Source organism: Patiria miniata, unplaced genomic scaffold, assembly GCF_015706575.1.
Source record: "Patiria miniata isolate m_02_andy unplaced genomic scaffold, ASM1570657v1 HiC_scaffold_13, whole genome shotgun sequence".
NCBI lineage: Eukaryota > Metazoa > Echinodermata > Asteroidea > Valvatida > Asterinidae > Patiria > Patiria miniata.
In genome coordinates this window covers 750547-763371 of record NW_024037051.1, presented here as the reverse complement: position 1 = coordinate 763371, position 12825 = coordinate 750547, and positions in this window count along the sequence as shown.

The following is a 12825-nucleotide window of genomic DNA, read 5'->3' as shown; positions in this document are numbered from 1 at the left end:
CTAACGGTACCTTAACCGGGAAGTTCTGCACAAACTATACCTTGTTCGGAAGCTTGTGATCAGGCCAACAAGCTGGCAAAAGGACAGGTCTTGAAACCCAGTACTTGTGGAGAAAATTTAAGATATAGCGCATCAATGCCAGTATAGTACCCCTATGTGCAGTCAGTCTAACAGCCATGCCTGCAAGCGCCCGCGACACGAACTTCGTATATCGCGGCTAACGGTACCTTAACCTGACAGTTCTGCACAAACTATACCTTGTTCGGAAGCTTGTGATCAGGCCAACAAGCTGGCAAAAGGACAAGTCTTGAAACCGAGTACTTGCGGAGAAAATTCAAGATATAGCGCATCAATGCCAGTAGACCCCTATGTGCAGTCAGTCTAAGCCATGCCTGCAAGCGCCCGCGACACGAACTTCGTATATCGCGGCCTAACGGTACCTTATCATGGGAAGTTCTGCACAAACTATACCTTGTTCGGAAGCTTGTGATCAGGCCAACAAGCTGGCAAAAGGACAGGTCTTGAAACCCAGTACTTGCGGAGAAAATTTAAGATATAGCGCATCAATGCCAGTATAGTACCCCTATGTGCAGTCAGTCTAACAGCCATGCCTGCAAGCGCCCGCGACACGAACTTCGTATATCGCGGCCTAACGGTACCTTAACCTGGGAAGTTCTGCACAAACTATACCTTGTTCGGAAGCTTGTGATCAGGCCAACAAGCTGGCAAAAGGACAGTCTTGAAACCGAGTACTTGCGGAGAAAATTTAAGATATAGCGCATCAATGCCAGTAGTACCCCTATGTGCAGTCAGTCTAACAGCCATGCCTGCAAGCGCCCGCGACACGAACTTCGTATATCGCGGCCTAACGGTACCTTAACCTGAAGTTCTGCACAAACTATACCTTGTTCGGAAGCTTGTGATCAGGCCAACAAGCTGGCAAAAGGACAGGTCTTGAAACCCAGTACTTGCGGAGAAAATTCAAGATATAGCGCATCAATGCCAATAGTACCCCTATGTGCAGTCAGTCTAACAGCCATGCCTGCAAGCGCCCGCGACACGAACTTCGTATATTGCGGTCTAACGGTACCTTAACCTGGGAAGTTCTGCACAAACTATACCTTGTTCGGAAGCTTGTGATCAGGCCAACAAGCTGGCAAAAGGACAGGTCTTGAAACCCAGTACTTGCGGAGAAATTCAAGATATAGCGCATCAATGCCAGTAGAACCCATATGTGCAGTCAGTCTAACAGCCATGCCTGCAAGCGCCCGCGACACGAACTTCGTATATCGCCGCCTAACGGTACCTTACCTGAGAAGTTCTGCACAAACTATACCTTGTTCGGAAGCTTGTGATCAGGCCAACAAGCTGGCAAAAGGACAGGTCTTGAAACCCAGTACTTGCGGAGAAAATTGAAGATATAGCGCATCAATGCCAGTATAGTACCCCTATGTGCAGTCAGTCTAACAGCCATGCCTGCAAGCGCCCGCGACACGAACTTCGTATATCGCGGCCTAAGGGTACCTTAACCTGAGAAGTTCTGCACAAACTATACCTTGTTCGGAAGCTTGTGATCAGGCCAACAAGCTGGCAAAAGGACAGTCTTGAAACCGAGTACTTGCGGAGAAAATTTAAGATATAGCGCATCAATGCCAGTAGTACCCCTATGTGCAGTCAGTCTAACAGCCATGCCTGCAAGCGCCCGCGACACGAACTTCGTATATCGCGGCCTAACGGTACCTTAACCTGAGAAGTTCTGCACAAACTATACCTTGTTCGGAAGCTTGTGATCAGGCCAACAAGCTGGCAAAAGGACAGGTCTTGAAACCGAGTACTTGCGGAGAAAATTCAAGATATAGCGCATCAATGCCAGTAGAACCCCTATGTGCAGTCAGTCTAACAGCCATGCTGCAAGCGCCCGCGACACGAACTTCGTATATCGCGGTCTAACGGTACCTTAACCTGAGAAGTTCTGCACAAACTATACCTTGTTCGGAAGCTTGTGATCAGGCCAACAAGCTGGCAAAAGGACAGTTCTTGAAACCCAGTACTTGCGGAGAAAATTCAAGATATAGCGCATCAATGCCAGTAGTACCCCTATGTGCAGTCAGTCTAACAGCCATGCCTGCAAGCGCCCGCGACACGAACTTCGTATATCGCGGTCTAACGGTACCTTAACCTGGGAAGTTCTGCACAAACTATACCTTGTTCGGAAGCTTGTGATCAGGCCAACAAGCTGGCAAAAGGACAGGTCTTGAAACCCAGTACTTGCGGAGAAAATTTAAGATATAGCGCATCAATGCCTAAGAACCCTATGTGCAGTCAGTCTAACAGCCATGCCTGCAAGCGCCCGCGACACGAACTTCGTATATCGCGGCCTAACGGTACCTTATCCGGGAAGTTCTGCACAAACTATACCTTGTTCGGAAGCTTGTGATCAGGCCAACAAGCTGGCAAAAGGACATGTCTTGAAACCCAGTACTTGTGGAGAAAATTTAAGATATAGCGCATCAATGCCAGTAGTACCCCTATGTGCAGTCAGTCTAACAGCCATGCCTGCAAGCGCCCGCGACACGAACTTCGTATATCGCGGCCTAACGGTACCTTAACCTGACAAGTTCTGCACAAACTATACCTTGTTCGGAAGCTTGTGATCAGGCCAACAAGCTGGCAAAAGGACAAGTCTTGAAACCGAGTACTTGCGGAGAAAATTCAAGATATAGCGCATCAATGCCAGTAGAACCCTATGTGCAGTCAGTCTAACAGCCATGCCTGCAAGCGCCCGCGACACGAACTTCGTATATCGCAGCCTAACGGTACCTTATCATGGGAAGTTCTGCACAAACTATACCTTGTTCGGAAGCTTGTGATCAGGCCAACAAGCTGGCAAATGGACAGGTCTTGAAACCCAGTACTTGCGGAGAAATTTAAGATATAGCGCATCAATGCCAGTATAGTACCCCTATGTGCAGTCAGTCTAACAGCCATGCCTGCAAGCGCCCGCGACACGAACTTCGTATATCGCGGCCTAAGGGTACCTTAACCTGAGAAGTTCTGCACAAACTATACCTTGTTCGGAAGCTTGTGATCAGGCCAACAAGCTGGCAAAGGACAAGTCTTGAAACCGAGTACTTGCGGAGAAAATTTAAGATATAGCGCATCAATGCCAGTAGTACCCCTATGTGCAGTCAGTCTAACAGCCATGCCTGCAAGCGCCCGCGACACCGAACTTCGTATATCGCGGCCTAACGGTACCTTAACCTGGAAGTTCTGCACAAACTATACCTTGTTCGGAAGCTTGTGATCAGGCCAACAAGCTGGCAAAAGGACAGGTCTTGAAACCCAGTACTTGCGGAGAAAATTCAAGATATAGCGCATCAATGCCAGTAGAACCCCTATGTGCAGTCAGTCTAACAGCCATGCCTGCAAGCGCCCGCGACACGAACTTCGTATATCGCGGTCTAACGGTACCTTAACCTGGGAAGTTCTGCACAAACTATACCTTGTTCGGAAGCTTGTGATCAGGCCAACAAGCTGGCAAAAGGACAGGTCTTGAAACCCAGTACTTGCGGAGAAAATTCAAGATATAGCGCATCAATGCCAGAAGAACCCTATGTGCAGTCAGTCTAACAGCCATGCCTGCAAGCGCCCGCGACACGAACTTCGTATATCGCGGCCTAACGGTACCTTATCATGGGAAGTTCTGCACAAACTATACCTTGTTCGGAAGCTTGTGATCAGGCCAACAAGCTGGCAAATGGACAGGTCTTGAAACCCAGTACTTGCGGAGAAATTTTATATAGCGCATCAATGCCAGTATAGTACCCCTATGTGCAGTCATGTCTAACAGCCATGCCTGCAAGCGCCCGCGACACGAACTTCGTATATCGCGGCCTAACGGTACCTTAACCTGAGAAGTTCTGCACAAACTATACCTTGTTCGGAAGCTTGTGATCAGGCCAACAAGCTGGCAAGAGGACAAGTCTTGAAACCGAGTACTTGCGGAGAAAATTTAAGATATAGCGCATCAATGCCAGTAGTACCCCTATGTGCAGTCAGTCTAACAGCCATGCCTGCAAGCGCCCGCGACACGAACTTCGTATATCGCGGCCTAACGGTACCTTAACCTGAGAAGTTCTGCACAAACTATACCTTGTTCGGAAGCTTGTGATCAGGCCAACAAGCTGGCAAAAGGACAGGTCTTGAAACCCAGTACTTGCGGAGAAAATTCAAGATATAGCGCATCAATGCCAATAGAACCCCTATGTGCAGTCAGTCTAACAGCCATGCCTGCAAGCGCCCGCGACACGAACTTCGTATATTGCGGTCTAACGGTACCTTAACCTGGGAAGTTCTGCACAAACTATACCTTGTTCGGGAGCTTGTGATCAGGCCAACAAGCTGGCAAAAGGACAGGTCTTGAAACCCAGTACTTGCGGAGAAAATTTAAGATTAGCGCATCAATGCCAGAAGAACCCATATGTGCAGTCAGTCTAACAGCCATGCCTGCAAGCGCCCGCGACACGAACTTCGTATATCGCGGCCTAACGGTACCTTTCATGGAAGTTCTGCACAAACTATACCTTGTTCGGAAGCTTGTGATCAGGCCAACAAGCTGGCAAAAGGACAGTCTTGAAACCTGTACTTGCGGAGAAAATTTAAGATATAGCGCATCAATGCCAGTATAGTACCCCTATGTGCAGTCAGTCTAACAGCCATGCCTGCAAGCGCCCGCGACACGAACTTCGTATATCGCGGCCTAACGGTACCTTAACCTGAGAAGTTCTGCACAAACTATACCTTGTTCGGAAGCTTGTGATCAGGCCAACAAGCTGGCAAAAGGACAAGTCTTGAAACCGAGTACTTGCGGAGAAATTTAAGATATAGCGCATCAATGCCAGTAGTACCCCTATGTGCAGTCAGTCTAACAGCCATGCCTGCAAGCGCCCGCGACACGAACTTCGTATATCGCGGTCTAACGGTACCTTAACCTGGGAAGTTGCTCAAACTATACCTTGTTCGGAAGCTTGTGATCAGGCCAACAAGCTGGCAAAAGGACAGGTCTTGAAACCCAGTACTTGCGGAGAAAATTTAAGATATAGCGCATCAATGCCAGTAGAACCCCTATGTGCAGTCAGTCTAACAGCCATGCCTGCAAGCGCCCGCGACACGAACTTCGTATATCGCGGTCTAACGGTACCTTAACCTGGGAAGTTCTGCACAAACTATACCTTGTTCGGAAGCTTGTGATCAGGCCAACAAGCTGGCAAAAGGACAGTCTTGAAACCCAGTACTTGCGGAGAAAATTTAAGATATAGCGCATCAATGCCAGAAGAACCCCTATGTGCAGTCAGTCTAACAGCCATGCCTGCAAGCGCCCGCGACACGAACTTCGTATATCGCGGCCTAACGGTACCTTAACCTGGGAAGTTCTGCACAAACTATACCTTGTTCGGAAGCTTGTGATCAGGCCAACAAGCTGGCAAAAGGACAGGTCTTGAAACCCAGTACTTGCGGAGAAAATTTAAGATATAGCGCATCAATGCCAGTATAGTACCCCTATGTGCAGTCAGTCTAACAGCCATGCCTGCAAGCGCCCGCGACACGAACTTCGTATATCGCGGCTAACGGTACCTTAACCTGAGAAGTTCTGCACAAACTATACCTTGTTCGGAAGCTTGTGATCAGGCCAACAAGCTGGCAAAAGGACAGGTCTTGAAACCGAGTACTTGCGGAGAAAATTTAAGATATAGCGCATCAATGCCAGTAGTACCCCTATGTGCAGTCAGTCTAACAGCCATGCCTGCAAGCGCCCGCGACACGAACTTCGTATATCGCGGCCTAACGGTACCTTAACCTGAGAAGTTCTGCACAAACTATACCTTGTTCGGAAGCTTGTGATCAGGCCAACAAGCTGGCAAAAGGACAGTCTTGAAACCAGTACTTGCGGAGAAAATTCAAGATATAGCGCATCAATGCCAATAGAACCCCTATGTGCAGTCAGTCTAACAGCCATGCCTGCAAGCGCCCGCGACACGAACTTCGTATATCGCGGCCTAACGGTACCTTAACCTGGAAGTTCTGCACAAACATACCTTGTTCGGAAGCTTGTGATCAGGCCAACAAGCTGGCAAAAGGACAGTTCTTGAAACCCAGTACTTGCGGAGAAAATTCAAGATATAGCGCATCAATGCCAGTAGTACCCCTATGTGCAGTCAGTCTAACAGCCATGCCTGCAAGCGCCCGCGACACGAACTTCGTATATCGCGGTCTACTAACGGTACCTTAACCTGGGAAGTTCTGCACAAACTATACCTTGTTCGGAAGCTTGTGATCAGGCCAACAAGCTGGCAAAAGGACAGGTCTTGAAACCCAGTACTTGCGGAGAAAATTTAAGATATAGCGCATCAATGCCAGAAGAACCCCTATGTGCAGTCAGTCTAACAGCCATGCCTGCAAGCGCCCGCGACACGAACTTCGTATATCGCGGCCTAACGGTACCTTAACACGGAAAGTTCTGCACAAACTATACCTTGTTCGGAAGCTTGTGATCAGGCCAACAAGCTGGCAAAAGGACAGTCTTGAAACCCAGTACTTGTGGAGGAAATTTAAGATATAGCGCATCAATGCCAGTATAGTACCCCTATGTGCAGTCAGTCTAACAGCCATGCCTGCAAGCGCCCGCGACACGAACTTCGTATATCGCGGCCTAACGGTACCTTAACCTGGAAGTTCTGCACAAACTATACCTTGTTCGGAAGCTTGTGATCAGGCCAACAAGCTGGCAAAAGGACAGGTCTTGAAACCGAGTACTTGCGGAGAAAATTTAAGATATAGCGCATCAATGCCAGTAGTACCCCTATGTGCAGTCAGTCTAACAGCCATGCCTGCAAGCGCCCGCGACACGAACTTCGTATATCGCGGCCTAACGGTACCTTAACCTGGGAAGTTCTGCACAAACTATACCTTGTTCGGAAGCTTGTGATCAGGCCAACAAGCTGGCAAAAGGACAGGTCTTGAAACCCAGTACTTGCGGAGAAAATTCAAGATATAGCGCATCAATGCCAGTAGAACCCATATGTGCAGTCAGTCTAACAGCCATGCCTGCAAGCGCCCGCGACACGAACTTCGTATATCGCGGTCTAACGGTACCTTAACCTGGGAAGTTCTGCACAAACTATACCTTGTTCGGAAGCTTGTGATCAGGCCAACAAGCTGGCAAAGGACAGGTCTTGAAACCCAGTACTTGCGGAGAAAATTCAAAATATAGCGCATCAATGCCAGTAGTACCCCTATGTGCAGTCAGTCTAACAGCCATGCCTGCAAGCGCCCGCGACACGAACTTCGTATATCGCGGTCTAACGGTACCTTAACCTGGGAAGTTCTGCACAAACTATACCTTGTTCGGAAGCTTGTGATCAGGCCAACAAGCTGGCAAAAGGACAGGTCTTGAAACCCAGTACTTGCGGAGAAAATTTAAGATATAGCGCATCAATGCCAAGAACCCCCTATGTGCAGTCAGTCTAACAGCCATGCCTGCAAGCGCCCGCGACACGAACTTCGTATATCGCGGCCTAACGGTACCTTAACCTGGGAAGTTCTGCACAAACTATACCTTGTTCGGAAGCTTGTGATCAGGCCAACAAGCTGGCAAAAGGACATGTCTTGAAACCCAGTACTTGCGGAGAAAATTTAAGATATAGCGCATCAATGCCAGTATAGTACCCCTATGTGCAGTCAGTCTAACAGCCATGCCTGCAAGCGCCCGCGACACGAACTTCGTATATCGCGGCCTAACGGTACCTTAACCTGAGAAGTTCTGCACAAACTATACCTTGTTCGGAAGCTTGTGATCAGGCCAACAAGCTGGCAAAAGGACAGGTCTTGAAACCGAGTACTTGCGGAGAAAATTTAAGATATAGCGCATCAATGCCAGTAGTACCCCTATGTGCAGTCAGTCTAACAGCCATGCCTGCAAGCGCCCGCGACACGAACTTCGTATATCGCGGTCTAACGGTACCTTAACCTGGAAGTTCTGCACAAACTATACCTTGTTCGGAAGCTTGTGATCAGGCCAACAGCTTGCAAAGGACAGGTCTTGAAACCCAGTACTTGCGGAGAAAATTTAAGATATAGCGCATCAATGCCAGTAGAACCCCTATGTGCAGTCAGTCTAACAGCCATGCCTGCAAGCGCCCGCGACACGAACTTCGTATATCGCGGTCCTAACGGTACCTTAACCTGGGAAGTTCTGCACAAACTATACCTTGTTCGGAAGCTTGTGATCAGGCCAACAAGCTGGCAAAAGGACAGGTCTTGAAACCCAGTACTTGCGGAGAAATTTAAGATATAGCGCATCAATGCCAGTAGAACCCCTATGTGCAGTCAGTCTAACAGCCATGCCTGCAAGCGCCCGCGACACGAACTTCGTATATCGCGGCCTAACGGTACCTTATCCTGGGAAGTTCTGCACAAACTATACCTTGTTCGGAAGCTTGTGATCAGGCCAACAAGCTGGCAAAAGGACAGGTCTTGAAACCCAGTACTTGCGGAGAAAATTTAAGATATAGCGCATCAATGCCAGTATAGTACCCCTATGTGCAGTCAGTCTAACAGCCATGCCTGCAAGCGCCCGCGACACGAACTTCGTATATCGCGGCCTAACGGTACCTTAACCTGGGAAGTTCTGCACAAACTATACCTTGTTCGGAAGCTTGTGATCAGGCCAACAAGCTGGGAAAAGGACAGTCTTGAAACCGAGTACTTGCGGAGAAAATTTAAGATATAGCGCATCAATGCCAGTAGTACCCCTATGTGCAGTCAGTCTAACAGCCATGCCTGCAAGCGCCCGCGACACGAACTTCGTATATCGCGGCCTAACGGTACCTTAACCTGGGAACTTCTGCACAAACTATACCTTGTTCGGAAGCTTGTGATCAGGCCAACAAGCTGGCAAAAGGACAGGTCTTGAAACCGAGTACTTGCGGAGAAAATTCAAGATATAGCGCATCAATGCCAGTAGAACCCCTATGTGCAGTCAGTCTAACAGCCATGCCTGCAAGCGCCCGCGACAGAACGAACTTCGTATATCGCGGTCTAACGGACCTTAACCTGGGAAGTTCTGCACAAACTATACCTTGTTCGGAAGCTTGTGATCAGGCCAACAAGCTGGCAAAAGGACAGTTCTTGAAACCCAGTACTTGCGGCGAAAATTCAAAATATAGCGCATCAATGCCAGAAGTACCCCTATGTGCAGTCAGTCTAACAGCCATGCCTGCAAGCGCCCGCGACACGAACTTCGTATATTGCGGTCTAACGGTACCTTAACCTGGGAAGTTCTGCACAAACTATACCTTGTTCGGAGCTTGTGATCAGGCCAACAAGCTGGCAAAAGGACAGTCTTGAAACCCAGTACTTGCGGAGAAAATTTAAGATATAGCGCATCAATGCTGAAGAACCCTATGTGCAGTCAGTCTAACAGCCATGCCTGCAAGCGCCCGCGACACGAACTTCGTATATCGCGGCCTAACGGTACCTTATCACGGGAAGTTCTGCACAAACTATACCTTGTTCGGAAGCTTGTGATCAGGCCAACAAGCTGGCAAAAGGACAGGTCTTGAAACCCAGTACTTGCGGAGAAAATTTAAGATATAGCGCATCAATGCCAGTATAGTACCCCTATGTGCAGTCAGTCTAACAGCCATGCCTGCAAGCGCCCGCGACACGAACTTCGTATATCGCGGCCTAACGGTACCTTAACCTGAGAAGTTCTGCACAAACTATACCTTGTTCGGAAGCTTGTGATCAGCCAACAAGCTGGCAAAAGGACAGGTCTTGAAACCCAGTACTTGCGGAGAAAATTCAAGATATAGCGCATCAATGCCAATAGACCCATATGTGCAGTCAGTCTAACAGCCATGCCTGCAAGCGCCCGCGACACGAACTTCGTATATCGCGGTCTAACGGTACCTAACCTGGAAGTTCTGCACAAACTATACCTTGTTCGGAAGCTTGTGATCAGGCCAACAAGCTGGCAAAGGACAGTTCTTGAAACCCAGTACTTGCGGAGAAAATTCAAGATATAGCGCATCAATGCCAGTAGTAACCCCTATGTGCAGTCAGTCTAACAGCCATGCCTGCAAGCGCCCGCGACACGAACTTCGTATATCGCGGTCTAACGGTACCTTAACCTGGGAAGTTCTGCACAAACTATACCTTGTTCGGGAGCTTGTGATCAGGCCAACAAGCTGGCAAAAGGACAGGTCTTGAAACCCAGTACTTGCGGAGAAAATTTAAGATATAGCGCATCAATGCCTGTAGAACCCCTATGTGCAGTCAGTCTAACAGCCATGCCTGCAAGCGCCCGCGACACGAACTTCGTATATCGCGGCCTAACGGTACCTTAACATGGGAAGTTCTGCACAAACTATACCTTGTTCGGAAGCTTGTGATCAGGCCAACAAGCTGGCAAAAGGACATGTCTTGAAACCCTGTACTTGCGGAGAAAATTTAAGATATAGCGCATCAATGCCAGTATAGTACCCCTATGTGCAGTCAGTCTAACAGCCATGCCTGCAAGCGCCCGCGACACGAACTTCGTATATCGCGGCCTAACGGTACCTTAACCTGAGAAGTTCTGCACAAACTATACCTTGTTCGGAAGCTTGTGATCAGGCCAACAAGCTGGCAAAAGGACAGGTCTTGAAACCCAGTACTTGCGGAGAAAATTTAAGATATAGCGCATCAATGCCAGTAGTACCCCTATGTGCAGTCAGTCTAACAGCCATGCCTGCAAGCGCCCGCGACACGAACTTCGTATATCGCGGTCTAACGGTACCTTAACCTGGGAAGTTCTGCACAAACTATACCTTGTTCGGAGCTTGTGATCAGGCCAACAAGCTGGCAAAAGGACAGGTCTTGAAACCAGTACTTGCGGAGAAAATTTAAGATATAGTAGCGCATCAATGCCAGTAGAACCCCTATGTGCAGTCAGTCTAACAGCCATGCCTGCAAGCGCCCGCGACACGAACTTCGTATATTGCGGTCTAACGGTACCTTAACCTGGGAAGTTTCTGCACAAACTATACCTTGTTCGGAAGCTTGTGATCAGGCCAACAAGCTGGCAAAGGACAGGTCTTGAAACCCAGTACTTGCGGAGAAAATTTAAGATATAGCGCATCAATGCCAGAAGACCCCTATGTGCAGTCAGTCTAACAGCCATGCCTGCAAGCGCCCGCGACACGAACTTCGTATATCGCGGCCTAACGGTACCTTAACCTGGGAAGTTCTGCACAAACTATACTTGTTCGGAAGCTTGTGATCAGGCCACAAGCTGGCAAATGGACAGGTCTTGAAACCCAGTACTTGCGGAGAAAATTTAAGATATAGCGCATCAATGCCAGTATAGTACCCCTATGTGCAGTCTGTCTAACAGCCATGCCTGCAAGCGCCCCGCGACACGACTTCGTATATCGCGGCCTAACGGTACCTTAACCTGAGAAGTTCTGCACAAACTATACCTTGTTCGGAAGCTTGTGATCAGGCCAACAAGCTGGGAAGAGGACAAGTCTTGAAACCGAGTACTTGCGGAGAAAATTTAAGATATAGCGCATCAATGCCAGTAGTAACCCCTATGTGCAGTCAGTCTAACAGCCATGCCTGCAAGCGCCCGCGACACGAACTTCGTATATCGCGGCCTAACGGTACTTAACCTGAGAACTTCTGCACAAACTATACTTGTTCGGAAGCTTGTGATCAGGCCAACAAGCTGGCAAAAGGACAAGTCTTGAAACCGAGTACTTGCGGAGAAAATTCAAGATATAGCGCATCAATGCCAATAGACCCCTATGTGCAGTCAGTCTAACAGCCATGCCTGCAAGCGCCCGCGACACGAACTTCGTATATCGCGGTCTAACGGTACCTTAACCTGAGAAGTTCTGCACAAACTATACCTTGTTCGGAAGCTTGTGATCAGGCCAACAAGCTGGCAAAAGGACAGTTCTTGAAACCCAGTACTTGCGGCGAAAATCAAAATATAGCGCATCAATGCCAGTAGTACCCCTATGTGCAGTCAGTCTAACAGCCATGCCTGCAAGCGCCCGCGACACGAACTTCGTATATTGCGGTCTAACGGTACCTTAACATGGGAATTCTGCACAAACTATACCTTGTTCGGGAGCTTGTGATCAGGCCAACAAGCTGGCAAAAGGACAGGTCTTGAACCCCAGTACTTGCGGAGAAAATTTAAGATATAGCGCATCATGCCTGAAGAACCTCTATGTGCAGTCAGTCTAACAGCCATGCCTGCAAGCGCCCGCGACACGAACTTCGTATATCGCGGCCTAACGGTACCTTATCACGGGAAGTTCTGCACAAACTATACCTTGTTCGGAAGCTTGTGATCAGGCCAACAAGCTGGCAAAAGGACATGTCTTGAAACCCAGTACTTGTGGAGAAAATTTAAGATATAGCGCATCAATGCCAGTATAGTACCCCTATGTGCAGTCAGTCTAACAGCCATGCCTGCAAGCGCCCGCGACACGAACTTCGTATATCGCGGCCTAACGGTAACCTTAACCTGGACAAGTTCTGCACAAACTATACCTTGTTCGGAAGCTTGTGATCAGGCCAACAAGCTGGCAAAAGGACAGTCTTGAAACCGAGTACTTGCGGAGAAATTCAAGATATAGCGCATCAATGCCAAAGAACCCATATGTGCAGTCAGTCTAACAGCCATGCCTGCAAGCGCCCGCGACACGAACTTCGTATATCGCGGCCTAACGGTACCTTATCATGGGAAGTTCTGCACAAACTATACCTTGTTCG